This window comes from Spermophilus citellus (assembly GCF_964194105.1).
Source record: "Spermophilus citellus genome assembly, chromosome: 17".
NCBI classification, from domain to species: domain Eukaryota; kingdom Metazoa; phylum Chordata; class Mammalia; order Rodentia; family Sciuridae; genus Spermophilus; species Spermophilus citellus.
Genome location: NC_138199.1, coordinates 38,920,842 through 38,937,171, shown reverse-complemented (window position 1 = coordinate 38,937,171; position 16,330 = coordinate 38,920,842). Strand labels below are relative to the sequence as shown.

The window sequence follows — 16,330 nt, the reverse complement described above, 5'->3', positions numbered from 1 at the left end:
CAGGAAGACAATCCCCTGGCTGCAAAGAAACCCTGTTTCTGCCTTCAAAGTTTTCCATCTCTTGTTCCCTTCATTCTGTCACTTCTAGTTGAATCCAGAGGGGACTCCTGGGAGCGCAGGGTCATCAAGCGAACGCTGGCAATTCCCAGAAGTTAAGTACATTGTCCAATGCCCTTCTGCTGGCAGGTGGCCAGCTTCACCCCAAACTCAGGCTCTCTGACCCCGGAGTCCCCCTTCCTCCTTTGGTGACACCATCACTGCCACAGGACACACATGCCGTTGGTCCTACTCTCCGTTTTCCCATTTTCTTTGTGACCATCTCTGTCCCCTATATGAGTTTGACATCCAATGACTGCCAGCTGGGAGCTTAATATGAGGTATGGTCACCACTTGGAGGGGTTCTTGCTTGGTCCCAAAGCCTTGGGAACTGACATCAGTGATTATTCAATACCATCAGTGATGACATCAGAGGATTACTCAATAAGGAGTTGCAATCCCCACAGCACATTGTCCTGCCGTGGCCCTCATCTTTGACAAGGAGGGGCCCATTTCACAGGTGACACTGCCAAGGCCCCGAGATCCTGGGCTGGACTTGTTCCCTTTCTTTTTTTTTTTTTTGGAGGGGGGGGTACCAGGGATTGGACTCAGAGCACTCGACCACTGAGCCACATCCCCAGCCCTATTTTGTATTTTATTTAGAGACAGGGTCTCCCTGAGTTGCTTAGTGCCTTGCCTTTGCTGAGGCTGGCTTTGAACTCGTGATCCTCCTGCCTCAGCCTCCTGAGCTGCTGGAATTATAGGTGTGCACTACCAAGCCTGCCAACTTGTTCCCTTTCATCAAGGGGCTAATGCAGCTGGACCCAAGCCCCTGACACAGCCAAGGGGCCTGGTTGACCCAGGTCTCTGGCAGAGTTGAGCTCAGGGATGGAGACAGAAGGAGTGGGAGCTAACGAAGGAGGTTCTGGAGGCCTTGTGTGTGCGCAGGAGTCTGAGGAAGGGGGTGGGGAGCTGGATGGTTGCTTCTAGTTCGCATTCCTCAGGTGATCCTGGCTGGCAGTCACCCTGAAGGACTAGCCCGTGGATGTCCAGTCTGGGTCAGCCACTGGTCAGCAATTGTCCCATTTTGCTTCCTTCCTAGTAGGACTGTCACTCAGCACTGGGGTGATAGAACAGCTGAGGGGACAAAGTGGGACCTGGCAGCAGGAAGGGGAGCAGGGGAAAGAGGCTGTTCCCCTGAAACCTCAGCGCTGTTCACCCTGCAGGGTGGGAGGATCAGAACCCCTCAGGCCTCGTGGATGAAGTTTGTATCCGCCCCCCCTCCCATCCCCCCCTATGGGGGAAGCAAAAGCACAGGAAACCCACTGGGAGAAACTGAGGCAGGAAGGTGGAAGCAGGGAGCAGGAAAGAGACCTGGGAGAGGCCTGACCCTGGAGCTGTGGGTGCTGACCCCCTGGGGCAGGGGAAGGCAAAGCTCCAGGTTTGGGGTGGTGGCTGGGCCCCAGGTCTCTGTTTCCACAGGGGGAGAATTTTGGACTCTGTTGCACTGGGTGGTGGTGGGGGAGAAGGCCCAGCTTCCTTTGTGTCCCTTCTGGGGGGCAGGTGGGACATCTCAAGGCCAGGGCCCCTCCCCTTCTCCACCTCAGCTCCACGGGCCCTCACTTTCCCCTTGCCCCTCCCACCCCCTGACTCGGGACCAGGGGCAGCAACTTTTTCCTAGGACAATGGGCCACCAGATGTCAGCCTCAGGAGGACTCAGCTCTGTCCTGGGGGGGACTGAGGGGACACTGAGGAGACACTGAGGCCCTGTGGGAGCTTTGGCTCCGATTCACAGAGATGAGCTGGCCCACTTCCTTCAGCCACCACCATGAACCGTGGCTCAGCCCCATCCACAGAGGCCAGCCCTGCCTGGGTTTTGGTTTCCTGATTACCCTGGGAGGAGGGGGACAGATCCAGATGCCCCTTTTCATTCCCAACACTATGTAGGGGAGAAGTAAGGCTTTGACCCTGGGGGACCAGGGAGGGGCAGGAAGCCTGTGTCAGGACCTTTCTGGGGGTGGGCAATTTATGTATGGTGCTCTTTTGACTTGTCACTATCTGTGGGACAGAAATGATGACTCCAATTTCACATGGGAGGAAAATCAGACTCAGAAAGGTTAATTAACCTAAGGGCATTCTGCTGGTGAGTGGAGGAAACCAGAATTCGAATCCAGGGCTGGCCCTAAAGTCTGGGGTCGTTCCACGCTGCTGTGTCCATGGGGTGAGGAGTGGGGATGGAGGGAGGGTCTTTTCCCTGCCTCCTCCGTCGGGGCCTAGGGAGAGGGGCATGGGCCAGGAGGCTGGGGACCACTGGGACACAGTGGGGCAGGCACCCGGAGAACCTAGATGGGACCCTGACACTCTACCTGCATGATTTGGGGCAAGTCCCTTCTCTCTGAGCCACATGTAAGTGTTGGCTGGAGGTGTCTCCTGGATGTGTGGTGGGTGAGCGGGAAAAACCAAATGCAGGGGAAGGAAGCCGCCTTCTAACTGGAGCAGAAGACGATGGCGGCAGCTCTGGCTCAGGACAGAGGCCCTCCAGGACCTCGCTCCCGAATCTCCGTCCCTCTCAGCCCATCTAGATGGAGTCCCCAGCCTTCCCCAGATACCAGGTAGAGACGGACAAATCCACTGGTGGTGTGCAGTGTGTGCGTACTGGTGGCCCCAGCTGGCTGCAGGTCACAACAGGGCGTTCCCTACCCTGCGGAGTCACCTGAGATCTCTCTATCCCAGCAGGTTAGCCGCTGTTAATTAAACCAATTGTTGGACTTAATGCCCATCCCATTAACGCGTCTCCCAGGCCTATTTATCACCACCAGTGGAGGAAGGGGTGGGAGCTCTGGGTGGCGGTGGCGGGTGCTGAACGCCAAGTGAAGCAGCTCATGGAAAAGAGATGGGGTCCCTTCCCTGTTCCCTCTTGGGAGCCGCGGAAGCTTCCATTCCAATCTCAGAATGTGCAGGGGCCTATGGTGTCTGCATCCCACAGGGTCCAACTGAGCCAGGGTCAGCCCTGCTCACCCACACACCTGTCCCCGTCCTGTTCCCTCTACCTGTTGGGGGCCTCTTTGCTCCGTCCTGCCTGGAAAGTGGGTGGACACAGGAAAGGGGCCCACACAGAGATGCTCAGTGGGCCTCCCCTCCCCTTCCCCTTCCTCCTTTCCTCCTGGATGGGCCCCTCCCCTCCACGCCCCCCCCCCAGTGTCAGGGGGCTTGAGGAGCCAGGGTGGGGCCACCAGAAGGTGCATAAATCATTATTGGCGAAGACCTCAGCCCTGAGCCACGGGTAGAGGCTGCTGCTCATGGTTCAGGCCAGGGCATAAATCATAATTCCCCTACAATAGATTCTTTTGCAGCCACCATCAGGAAAACTGTGTTGGTTTTATCGATTTTTTGACACGGGGGCCCAGGCAGCGGGCGGCTCCTGAATCATTATGAAATGAAACTGATTAGGAATTCATGGAATACTAAATAAACTTTACGAGCCCGTTGTAAGTTTTTTGATGCATGGGGAGCGGAAAATGAAAACTAATGATATAAAAATTACACAGCGTGCTGAGTATTATTATACCGCTATTGATTTGTTTCAAACTGTACATCAAAATCGAAGAGGGCCAGGGCAGCTTCTGCAGCCATGCTGGGGATGTTTGGGCCCACCAGGGCTGGAGGACTTTCTTTTTTTTCCCCCTTCTATTTTTATTTATTTTTTTTCTCTCTCCTTCCTGTAGTCTCCCACTCTGTCATCTGACTCCTTTCTCACCGTCTTCTGTCTTCCAGGGCAGCCCCTGCTCAGTTGGGACCCTGCAGCCCTGCTCAACTAGAATTCCTTGGCTTCTGCTGGTGTCTCTCTGGAGCTGCATATTTAGTCTGTGAGTTTCTCATTTCCCTTCTGCTCCCCCCCCCCCCCCAGGCCATTTCTCAAGGAAAGGAGAGTATGTTCCAGTGAAAAGAGTTAAAGTTTTTTTTTTTTTCCTTGTTTAGCTCCTTGCTGTGTGACCTTTGGAATGTGGCTTTGCCTCTCTGGACATTATTCTGGATAAAGAAAAGATTGGACTCATTGGATCAGGTGTCTGAAAGGGTGGTCTGTGGGCAGCCCATGTGTGTCATCTCCAGGACTCGTAAAAATGACGAAGAGCTGGGCCCATTCTTAGATGAACTGCCTACAGATCTCTTGAGATGGGATGTGGGAATCTGCACTCTTATCTATCTATTAATCAATCTACCAATCTACCTATCAGCATTGGGAATGGACCTCAGGGCCTTGCACGTTAGGCAAGTGCTCTACCACTGAGCTACATCCCCAGCCCTGTGTTTAAATAGGTTCCCCATGGGACTCTTGCACACAGAGCCTGCTGATCTGAAGAGACACCTATCTGTCACCTCCCCCCTGGGTTGTCGAGGTGGTCTTAAAGCTACGAATATTGCCCTCTGTGTTAGTCAACTCTTGTCCTTTCTTCCCTCCCTGCCTGCCTCCGTCCCTTCTCTGGCACTGGGGACTGAACTCGGGGATGCTCTACCATTGGACTACATTCCCAGCACTTTTTATTTTTCATTTTGAGACAAGGTCTTGCCAAGTTGCTGAGGCTCTGCTCTGTTCGTCTCCATTCTGGGGTCCACGCTGAAGAGGAGCCCCCACCTGAGACGTGTTCTGATGGCAAGGAAAAGAGCGGGAACGATGGTGCAGGCACATGACCCTCCTGACCGATTTGCTTGGACGTGGAACATGTCCCTTCTGTTCACCAAAATGTGTCACGTTCTCAATTCAATGTCTGAGGGGTGGGAAGTGCACTTGTCCTGCAGGATGGACACCCAGGAGAGAGCCTGCAGGGACGGTCAAAGAGAAACCCAGGGGCGTTGTAGTACACTGTCCTGCACCCTCCAGGCTTGGTTGGGGTCTTGTTTGGCCCAGGCAGGGAGGAACGGGGCTGCTGTCCTACAGAGCTGGGCCACCTAGTACACACATGCCTCTCCACGGCCGGCCACCTACTGCTTCCCCTACCCACTCTGAGCCCCTGGCCTTGCCCCCGGGTCCTTCAGTGGGGACTGTCTCCTTGTTTCCGCCTCCCTGCTGGGGAACCTGCAGACCCCCACCCTGCATCCTCCAGGGACCTGCTCTAACAATTAGAATCCTTCTCGAAAATGGTCCTTTATCCTCTAAATGCAGAGGGGAAATTTAGACTGCAAGTATGGGACTTTCTTACACTGGAACACCTGTGGTAGCTTTCCTCTCAGAGAGTATCTTTTTTCCTAAGAGAACTCACGTCAGTTTCCTCTTTGGCTGGTATTGTTCTTGTGTTCAAGCTCACATCAGCCCGACTCTCAGAGAGGTTGAATTCTTCCCCCTGGACACACAGCATGTTGTTTCCAGAGCTGCATTGCTACCAAGCTCTGCACGTGTCCGGGTGGCATCTTCAGAAAGCCTGCTTGATGTCTGGGGGTCCCTTGTGTGGGGCCTACTGCACTGACTTGGATTTCAATGGCACAAGTCTGGCCCTTAGGGGCTGCACTATCTGGAGACACAGAAACACTCAAATATACTCTGCATACAAACCTTTTCCCGAACTGGACAATATGGATCACATGATGATCCAGAAGGAGCAAGAGTCTTAAGTCTTGGGTCCAAATCCAAGTTTGGCCCTGAACTGGATATGCTGCTTCTTTAATCTGGGACTCAGTTTCTCTGACTGTCAAAGATAAGTTTTTGCTCAGCCCATCTAAGATCCCTTCCAGGGGATTAGAGTGGGCAAGGTTAACCCACTGGCATGGTTCTCACAAGCTGTTGACTCTACATTGGTGTGGGAAGGAGGCTGATGGAAACCCACACACTCAAACTGACTTAACCAAAATAAGTTATTGACTGCTGATGAGGCCAGGTGAGTCTTCAATTGCATTGTGATTTGAAAGTTTCAAGTGATGATGTTGGGGATTTGTCTTCATCTCTCAGCTCTTATCTTCTTCTAGGCTGACTACTTTCTTAGGCATGATCTCTCCTCATGGTGACAAGATGGCTGCCAGTAGCACTAGGTCCCTATTCTGATGGTTCAGCAACCTGGAGAAAGGGAGCATCCCTTCTATTAGTAATAGTAAGATTTCCAAGATTGAATTTTACGGGTCCAGCTTAGGTCACATGTCTGCTCATGAATCAACCACCCTAGCTGGGGGCAGAGGGAGGATTTCAGCCCTCCACTATCCCTAGCCAGGAGTGGGCTCTGCTTCTGCAGAACCACATGGATAAGAGAGGCTCCAAAGAAAAGTTGAGGTATTGTTTCTAAAGAGATAGATTTGCTGGAGTTGTTCACTGAAGTCCCCGAGATTAGGGGCAGGGGCAGTGGGCAGGGTGAGGGCAGAGTAGATGAGACTCTTCTGCCTGGAAGTCATGTGTGGAACTTTGGGGACAGCTGGGATAAAGGGTAGGGCTGGGGGTGAAGGGTCCTTCACATGTCGGGGGATCCTGGGGACAGCAGTGTAGACTGAGGCTGCCCAGGCAAAGGGAAAGTGCACGGCTTCTCCACCTACAGCAGCCCCCCCACCCCCACCTAAGCATGGCGGGGTTTGCACCAGGTGGGTGGTGAGCAAGCTGGTCTCTGAAGTGATGGACAGATGTGCTTCACAGCCAGCTCTGCTCCTTCCCAGCTGTGACCCGGAGCCAATCCCCTATTGTCTGATCCATTTCTGTGGATGGAGTGAAAAAGTGTAAGTACTGGCCCCAACCCAGCTCTCTGAAGAGGCTCGGGCAAGACTTCCCTTCTCGGCCTAAAACCTCCCCTGGCACACAGAATTTATGCTGTGTTCTTGAACTGACATCTCTTCTTTTCTTTCTTTGGTACGGGGGATTGAACCCAGGGGCACTTAACCACTAGCCACTTCCCCAGCCCTTTTTTATATTTTATTTAGAGACAGGGTCTTGCTGAGTGGCTGAGGCTGGCTTTGCTCCTCCTGCCCAGCCTCCCTATCCGCTGGGATCACAGGCCTGCGCCACCGCACCCAGCTGAATTGATATGTTTTTTTATGTCTTCCCTGATGGCCTTTGATTGAGGGCAGGGCTATGCCACATTTGTGCCCACTCTGTGGTCACCCCATCCACAAATGCCCGTGGAATGAAGTAACAGGGAGGAGTTGGCTGGGTCCTCTGCCCACTGTTGCCACGTACCCAGGACCTAGCTGCAGCTGGACGCTCTTCAGCATCTGCTCTTCCTGATGCCCACGCCGTAGCCAGGTGTCACACGTGTACCCAATTCCCAAAGCATAGACCAAGCGTCCACTTCAAATTTTCCGGGGAAGGCAGGAGAGCAGATGAGGCCACGCCCACACTCCCGTCAATCAGGCCACGTGGGGCTCCTCTCCGCCTTCTTGGCTGCCTCCCTCCCTAGCAGCGCTCTGTGGTTCCTCTTCAGTTCCATTTTCTTAAATCAAACCCGACTGTCATTTTGCATCCCCAGGACAGCAAAACACCTCCAGGCCCGCCCTTCTCCTGGGCTCATTCCACCTGCTCATACCTACCTTTGCACTATGGGACCCCTTGACCCCCACCCAGGCCTCTGTGCCCCTGCACACCCACCAGCCCCTCCAGCTGCTGCTCCATGTCGCTTAGAGAGGAGACTTGACTGGCCCATGTCACCCCAGCTCCTGTGCAGGGCTCCTCCCACTCTGCCCCCTCCCAGGGCCCAGTTGCCCCTGTGGGTGGGCGACGTGGGGGTGGGGCAGGATCGCTTCTGGCTGGCCTCCCTGGTGAAGCTGGGGGTGCTGCACACACTGATTTCAGACGTGGCTCTGAGCGGGCGGTTCATTCATTCCTGACCGTATTGACTGCAGAATTGAGCGCTACAAGTAGGTAGTTTAGCTATTATTCTCCCACTGATTTGATTTAATGTTTGGTTTATTCCTGTTCCTCTCCCCCCTCCTCTCCTCATCAGGGTGATATTTGCATAGTGTTCCCCTTCAGTTTTGTGGAACACATGGTTTTCTGGTAACTCCCTGCTTTGGCTTGAATGATTTTCTTTGGGGAACCCCGGGGGTGCATTGAAGCACCATCTTCCTCCTGGACCCTGCCTTTGTGTTCTTTTCCCCACAGGGAGAAACACGTGAGGGACCATATGTCCCTGCTTCTTGGCCTCTGTGAGCCCATGAAATTCCTGCTGCCTGTGGCCTTCAAGTATTCCTGAGCATCCTGGGATGGAGGGCAGGGGTCCCAGCATGCCCATGAAGGAGCCTGCACCCTGTGGGTAACCTCTGCCCTCCCACCCAGCACCTCTTCCAAAGCCCCACAGTGAGGTGGGTCTTTTCTGTTCTCTCTGTCCATGGTGCTGCCTTTTATTAAGGGTTCCCCCCACCCCCGTAGGCTACACAGGCCTCAGGGATTGTGGGATACTTGGTATCTTAGTTTGATGTCCCCAGAGCAGGGAACAAGTTTGGGTCCATCCTTTCTACTGATAATCTACCCAGCCAATGAGGAAGGGCCTCATTGAGACAGGGAGGGTTTCAGTAAAGATCTGCAGATTCCTGAGTGTTGACTCGGACCCCTTTCTCAAGCCGACCCTAGAGCTGAGGTGGAGCCCGTGGGCTGGGGTTATAAGGAGGCAGCGAGGGGCCAGAGAGGAGGTCTCTGCACAGGCAAAGGCTTCAGCAACCGGAAGGGTGGAGATGCTCTAGTGGAGGACGGATCCTTACCTCCAGGGACACCATTGGCAGAAGGCAGGGAGCCTTCGGTGTGCCAGCCCTGGGTATGCAGGACGAGGATGCAAGCTCCTTAACTGCCGGGGCCCATATTCTATTTTACCTTGGGATTCTCCAGGCCTGGTATTGTGCTTGGATTCTGGTCCCTAAAACCTCGAATAACAGGAAACAACAGCATTTGCAGTCACTGCTCTATTTGTTGTGGTAGATCCTGACAACAATCATTCATCATGAGTTCTTTTATCTCTATCTTACAGATGAGGAAACTGGGGCTCAGTTGTGTGACTTGCCCTGAGTCCTGCATTTCCTAAGTGGCAAAGCTGGAATTTGAACTCAGGTCTGCCTGCCTTCCTAAGTCCCTGATTTCCCCACTCCTCTGTGGCATGTTCCTGCATGGGAAGGGAGGTGAGACTACAGATGTCCCTGGAAGGGCCTCTTGGCTTCTGAGGTTCTGTCTGGTTAGCTGCCACCTCCCTCCCCCCCCCCCCGCCACTCCCCCCACAACCAACCACAAAGAAAAGGAAAAGAAGTCCTTTCCTCCTCCTCAGGTGGCTCGTGGCAGATTACTTAGCGTTTGACACGGCGTGTCTCTGTGTCACTGTTCCCGGGCGGAATTAAATCAGGGCAGGAAAATATTAATTTGGAGTTGGGGATGGAGGCCGCTCCTTTCCAATTACTCTCCACCCCGTCAGGGCTTATCCTGGCGCAAACAAGGAAGGAGGCTGGATTAATTGCTTTGGACTCTACCCCACTCCAGTCCCAATTACTGGGCCGGCTTGGCTCCCAGCATTATGAAGCCACTGCTGTGCAGGAAATTGTGTGAAATTTTAACGGATTTGCAGACGCAATAATGGAGCACTGGATCTGGGGCCAGCCTGCACCAGGCGCCTGGGCCCTCCGTGCCTCGACAGAGGTTAAGCTGTTTGGGGTTTCTTTGTGTATTGAAGGATCATCTGGTTAACCCCAAGGCCCAGGGCCACCAGGACTGTTCAGACCCTGACCCTGCAGAGGAAGGGTCAGCCCCTGGAGGACAGGGAACTCGCTGCCTGGATGATAATGCCACCACCATCCTCAGAACCGCTGTGTGGTGCCAGGTGTTTACTGGACACATCTGTAAGCTTCATTGTCTGAAGCCCTCTCTTCTCTGTCTTATAAAAAAAGGAAAGGAGACTCAGAGAGGTTAAGTGGGTGGCACAAGGTCACCTGGCTACCTAGTGGCAAGGGCAAGACTTGACCCAGGTAACCTATGGTCTGGTACCACTCTGCCTTCACCCTGTCTTTACCCCTCCCTCCTCCTCCCCTCCTTCTTCTGCTTTATTTATTTGTTTCTTTTTCTTTTTTATGATCCTGTGGAAGAAACCCAGGGCCTCGAGCAAGCTAGGCAAGTGCTCTCCGGCTGAGCTGCAGCCCCAGCCCCTGTCCCTTCTTTTGAAGGCTGGTTGTAAATATCTCTCCCCAAGTACCCTTGGGCTTCCAGGGCATGGGGTCTCTTTTCTGTCTCATCTTTGCTTCTTCAGCCCCTGAACACCACCCATGAGAGCTTCGTTGAGCTGCACTGAACTTGGCCTGGCACCCAGGATCTACAATGGGATGAGAAGGTGGGCTGGTGCTGCCCATAGGCACCTCCGGGTCAGAAGAAATGAACCTCATTTGAGCCCACAGGGAGTGTGGGAGGGAGAGTGTCCCCAGCACTATTGTGTATCAGTAGGTACTTCCCAAGTATAGTTTCTGTTCCTCCTAACCATGACCCCAAGAGATAGGTGGCATTGCCCCATCTGAGAGATGTAGGAACAAGGATCAGAGAGGTAAGTAGACTTATCAAGGTTGAAAAGCTGATAAAGGCAGCCTTATCTGCCAAGTTCAGAGCCCTGGGACTTTGGGTTGCCGTAGTTAGAGCTGGGTAGGCCTGGGCTGTGGGCTTCCTGAGGTGTGGGTGTCTGGATCCAGGGGGGGTCTATACCTTTGAAAACTGCAGCACCTGCAGCTTAAATTTATCTCCTTAATTTTATTTAAAATTAAATAAAATTTAATTTAACATTAAATAAATTTAATTTTAATTAAATGCAATTTCACCCGAAAATTTAATGTGTCAAGCTGGTATAAGTGGATATGCTCTTGTGATAGAGGGGATATTAGGACCGTTTCTTGGCTCTCTCCTAAACCCCCTTCATGGCTCTTGAAGAAGCTCGCAGAAACCTCTGGCTCTATGGAGCAGGATCTGAAAGCCACTGATGCAGCCCCTTCCACCCCTTCTCCCAGAAGGAGATCCAGGCCCAGAGAAGGACAGTGGTTTTTCCTAAGTCACAGCACATGAGTTGTGAATCTCAGTTGTGTGAGTTCTAGGAGTGTGTCATGGAGCCTCGTCCCTGAGCTATGGCCTAATGTACATTCCCAAGGAGCTGAAACCCAGATTGCCTCATTTTCTTTTGCCTGAAACTGAAGTCTAAAGCAGGGGCTGGAGACTCCTGGGGAGAGGCCCTGTGGCTATGGGGTTGAAATGGAAGATGGTGAGGCCAGCTGGGAGCCCCGAGCTCTCTCCACTGTCTCTGTTCCTTCTTCCTTAACTCTCCATCTCAGTTCCTTCTCTTCATACCCCTAGTGTCTGTAGAGAGACTGAGATGATCTTGGCCTCTCCTGGTTTCCAACCCTTGTTCATAATCATGAATAGAAGAATTCTTCTTCTTCTTCTTCTTCTTCTTCTTCTTCTTCTTCTTCTTCTTCTTCTGTACTGGGGATTAAACTGAGGAGCACTCAACCACTGAGCCACATCCCCAGCCCTTTTTCTTTTTGTATTTTATTTAGAGACAGGGTCTCTCTGAGTTGCTTAGGGCCTTGCTAAGTTGCTGAGGTTGGCTTTGAACTTGTGATCCTCTGCCTCAGCCTCCTGAGCCGCTGGGATTACAAGCATGTGCCACTGCACTGGGCTAAATAGAAGGATTAAAACAGACAACAAAGCCCAAGATATCTATTTTTTTTAAAAATCAGGTTATGACAGCTTCTGCAACTAAATGCAAAGCTAATCTCTGGGCTTCCTAGCAACCTAGGCAAAAAGGAAAACGTAGTTTCATAGCTCATGTTGTTTAACAAGATGATGACTCTTTTCCTTTCTGGTCTTATACTCTGAATGTTTATTTCTGGTGACTCTTTAACTGAGAGGCTCTGGAGTGACATACTGGATAGGCTCTCAGGTTGGCAAAACAGCTCACACAGGCACATCTATGTTCTCATTCTAGTTATTTGGAAATGTGTGTCTATGAAGGGAGGGAGGTCTCTCCTACTGTCAAAGGTGAGAGGTAACTGGTGGCTTACTGGGCAGGTGGGGGGCTTTGATCTCTGTGTGGCCAGCTCTGGAGGATTTGGGGTTACTATAAAAATGCACTGAAAAAAATTCCATAAAATTTGCCCAGCTGAGAGAGGCTGGCCAGGAGACAATAACCACGAAATATGAGGCCCTCTGCATTGGGGGCTGGGTGTGCAGGGGGAAAAGTTAGTCTACTAGGGAGGCTTCTGGGAAGAAAGGTTGCATTTGCATTCTGGCCTCACTTCAACATGAGGAGGAAAATTCCACTGAGGAATTCTTTGGGGATAATTATAGTGTCACCCCTCCTGGCCCCAATATTGCCTAATGTTATTAGTAGACCTGGCTTCAGGTTTGGCACGGAGGCCTAGGATGTCTGCAGAGGAGTCTGGGGGATGGGGGATTGAGCCAGCAAGAGAGTGACTGACTGGGAGAAGGGGACAGTAGTAAGGAGCTTGGGGATGTTCACAAACCTCAGCCCCGGGTGGGACCAACATAGGAAAAGAAAAGCGGACTTTTGTGGTAGGGGGCCAAAGAGGACCCTGGCGATGACAAGGGTGGTGGAGGAATAAGGGTGAAGCCTGTGGTGATCGTCATCAGCTGTCCAATTCCTACCCAGCCCTTTGCGCTAAAGGAGAATTAATAATGTCCAGGGGCTGCCCCCTTAATGGCCATCATTTAGTTTAATTTAAGAAACAGGCCCCTCGCACACCCCTCTCGGACAGAAGCACCACCATTGGCAGCTGCAGTGATTAATGGCCTCCTCCTGTATACAGGAGAGCAGTGGTTCTCCTCTTGGGGCCTGTTCAGAATCATCTGGAAGGCTCCTTTCAACTGAGCTGGCAAGGCCCCACCCCTGGGTGGAGCCCAGTCATTTGCATTTCTTACAAGTTCCCAGGTGATGGGGACACTATAGGCCTGGGAAGCCACGTTGGGTTTCATTCCTCCATCCCTCACCCGCCCAAGGGCCCTCTAGGTTAGTGGAGGACGGGCACAGCCATCTCTGGCACTTTAATGTGACCCATCCCTCCAATCATGGGAGAGTCCACATTCTCAGCATCCATTAGTAGTGGTCCCTGCCCCTGGCAGGGCAGGCTGGAGGCATGCCAAAAGCCCATTCCGCTACCACTCAGCGACACGTGGCCCCTCCTGAGCTGGATTCGGGAGGCACCCACCGGTGCTCTCAACCCAGAGCCCATTGGGGCCCAAGGGAAACTGACCCCCTATTCTGCAGGCTCCCTGCTCCCACCCTCCCTGTAAGACAGGTCACAGTGACTCCGGCAGCAGCAGTGGCAGGAGGGGGCCTACAATTATAGGCCTAATTGTGTGACCACAGGCAGGTCCTGCCCCCCATTGATTTGGAGCTGGCTCTGCAGACTTTGCCAGGGCCTCCATCCAGAGAGCCTGTTTGCACCTGTGTCAAGGAGAGCTCAGGAAACCTAATTAGCTAGTTTGGTGTTTTATAATTAGGTCCTTTAAAAGAATTCATAGGTGGTGATAATAAACCCATTTAGAAATCTATTAAGCTTTGGGGGAAGTTGAGCAGAAACCTTGTAGCTCTGTGCACACGAGCTTCCTCTTCCTCTGCTCTTCTCTCTTCTCCCTGCCGCCTCCTTTCCTCGTCTGCATCCTCAGAATATCTCCAGCTCCTTTATCCATGCAACATGCCCATGCCTTTTCGCTGCTTCCTGCCCGTCAGGAAGCCTTGCATAGGTAGTATCTCATTTAATCCTCCTCCCAGCCCTCAGAGGTGGGTACTATCATGACACCCATTTTGCAGATGAGGAAACTGGCATACAAAGCGCTTGAACAACCCATCTGAAGCTACTTGCCCTGAGGTAGCCGAGCCGGGAATTGAACCTGCACAATCTGGCTCTTGGCCCACACAGAGCCTCCTCACCTTGCTAAGCCTACATCACCCAGCCTGCTCCAGTAAACCCACCAGGTTTACTAGGTCAAAGTTTTGCAAGTCAAACTCTTGTTTTCCCAGAGTATTAGGGTCCGGGTTTCAGAGCTGACCTAGCTGGGTCTCTGGTGAGCAATGGCTTCTAATTCATTTTGCATCTCCAGCTACTCTTCCCGTTGGGATTTGTGTCAAGGTAGGGTGGCAGGAATGGGTGAATGCCTCCCTCCCTCCCTTCTTTCCTTTTTTCTTCCTTCGTTCTGGGGCTGGGGAATCAGATAGGAAGTCTGTCAGTTTTTAGCTGAAGGATTAAGGGGATTCTTCTCCATTTCTGCTTAGTCACCCTAGCCTGTCACCCTATTATTTCCTTCACAGCACTTGGTATAACCTTCTTGAAAAAAATTTTCACTTATTTACTCACTTGTTTATGATCTAGCTCTCTCCATTCAAATGCAAGCCCTGCAAACATGGGTGAGAACTTTGCAGGTATCTGATTCCCTGGGACCTGCCCTGGTTCCCAGCACAGAGCAGGATTTAATAAATAGTGTTGAGTAAGATCAAACACCAGACCCAATCCTCAGTTTTCTCATCTTTAAAATGGGCATAACACCTCCTCTAGAGGGTGGTGATGCCCTGGCACACAGCAGGCATCCCACACACTCCCCCCTTCCCATCTTCCTGAGTTAAGCAGGAAGTGGCTAGTATTCTGTTACTTTGAAGACCCCTGGATGAATCCTTTACATTTTATTTTTTTTTAGTACAAGTATTTTTTTTTTCTGTAAAGCAGAATAACCCGCCTAGATTTATTTACTTTAGAAATTGGGTGTTTCTGTTTGCATTGGGTTTTCTTAAAGTGTGTATAACCATAGGAATGTATAGATTAGTGCCTTGTTGCCGTAGCTCATGATGATGTACATTTTGAGAGAAGAAGTTCATATTATACCTCCTCGAAGCATAGCAATGACTGTAGAGATATGAAAGTCAGAGGTGGGGTTGCTGTTCCTTCACTGTGCATGGTAGTGACAGAGCTGGGCTTGATGATCTAGGACCCTCCACTTACTAGTTGCATGACCAGCGGGCACATTACCGAATCTCCTAGGCTGTTTCCACTTCTGTTAAATGGATGGTGGTGATCGTAAATACTTACACCTATGTTATAGCAAAACAGGCCTCTTCAATGAGACCACGAGAGCCACCATTCATTCAATAAAAAACCTATCAAACAAACACCTACTATGCACAAAGCACGCTTCTAAGCTCTGGTGATTCCCAGCTGTGCATCATTTGATGCCTCCTGGGGCTTAGGGTCTAGTGGAAGACACTGAGTGCCAATTTCTCAATATAGTGCTCAATGAATGCTGACCAGGAAGGTGACTGTGTGTGCACAGAGTGGCTACGCAGTGACGTGGCTTATGGATTTAGGTCCCTGCCTCCATAGCCTGGGCGGTGGGAGAAGACGTACGCGTGGCTGCACAGACTCCTTGAATCGATCTGCAGTGGGGACTGAGGCTGCTCCCTCTTCGGGAGCTGGATTTTGTGTGTGTGTGTGTGTGTGTGTGTCTTTTGGGAACGGGTGGGTGTGGGGAGCCCTGGCACTTTAAACCTGGTGCTTAACAGATAGGTCTCAGCCTCCCCTTTCTTTGTGCAAGTCCTTGCCCTCTCTCCCATGCAGGCTTCGCCTTCCACAGTCTGCCCTAGCTCACCATGAACCCTTCTCCCCAGCTGCTTTCTTCCTGTCTCTTGTGGCCTCTGACCCTCCTTCACGATCCTCCTCATGAAGCTGTCCTGGGAGGAATCCCTCTGTGTCGCTCCATCTCCCTCCTCTCTCAAGGCTTGTGTCCCTTCCTCCACGCGTCCCTTGGTCTGTTTCTTTTTCTTTTTAATATTTAATTTTTAGACATAGTTGGGCTCAATATCTTTATTTTGTTTATTTATTCTCATGTGGTGCTGGGGATACGAACCCAGGGCCTCGAACGTGCTAGGTGAGCGCTCTACCGCTAAGCCACAGCCCCAGCCCTGTTTCTGTTGCTCACAGACTCTGTTTGGATGCCATCCTGTTCTTTGGTCTCTGTTCTTTGCATCGCATGGCTATACTTGAAATAGATTCTCAACAAATATTTCTAAGGCAATTAAACAAAACTGTGGCTCAGAGGATTTATCTGAATGGTCAGATTTGACTTTTTCCAGGGTGGGAGGGCCTCGGCAGGGGCCTCGACTGGAGCACTAATGGCCTTTTGTGTGCAGGTCGCCTGGCCTGAGTACAGCTCTCGCACGTCTGCTGAAACGGCTTCTGTGTGTCTTGTGCGCATCCATAGGGCCCAGTGGTTATCTTGGGTATGTGTTGGGGGGGTATGGTGGCAGCCTAGTGCCCAGTGATGGATGAGGGGGGTGGAGGTGACTTTCCCAGGGGAAGATTAGCGCCT

The 16,330-nt window shown here is 51.9% G+C and overlaps 1 long non-coding RNA gene across 1 annotated transcript; it reads left to right on the top strand.

Moving 5' to 3' along the window:
- The first annotated feature begins 2,295 nt into the window (after positions 1-2,295).
- LOC308635778 lies at positions 2,296-4,138 on the top strand. Its single transcript, XR_014019262.1, has 3 exons — positions 2,296-2,772; positions 3,811-3,902; positions 4,015-4,138. It is a non-coding gene; the product is annotated as an uncharacterized lncRNA (long non-coding RNA).
- The last annotated feature ends 12,192 nt before the right edge of the window (positions 4,139-16,330 follow it).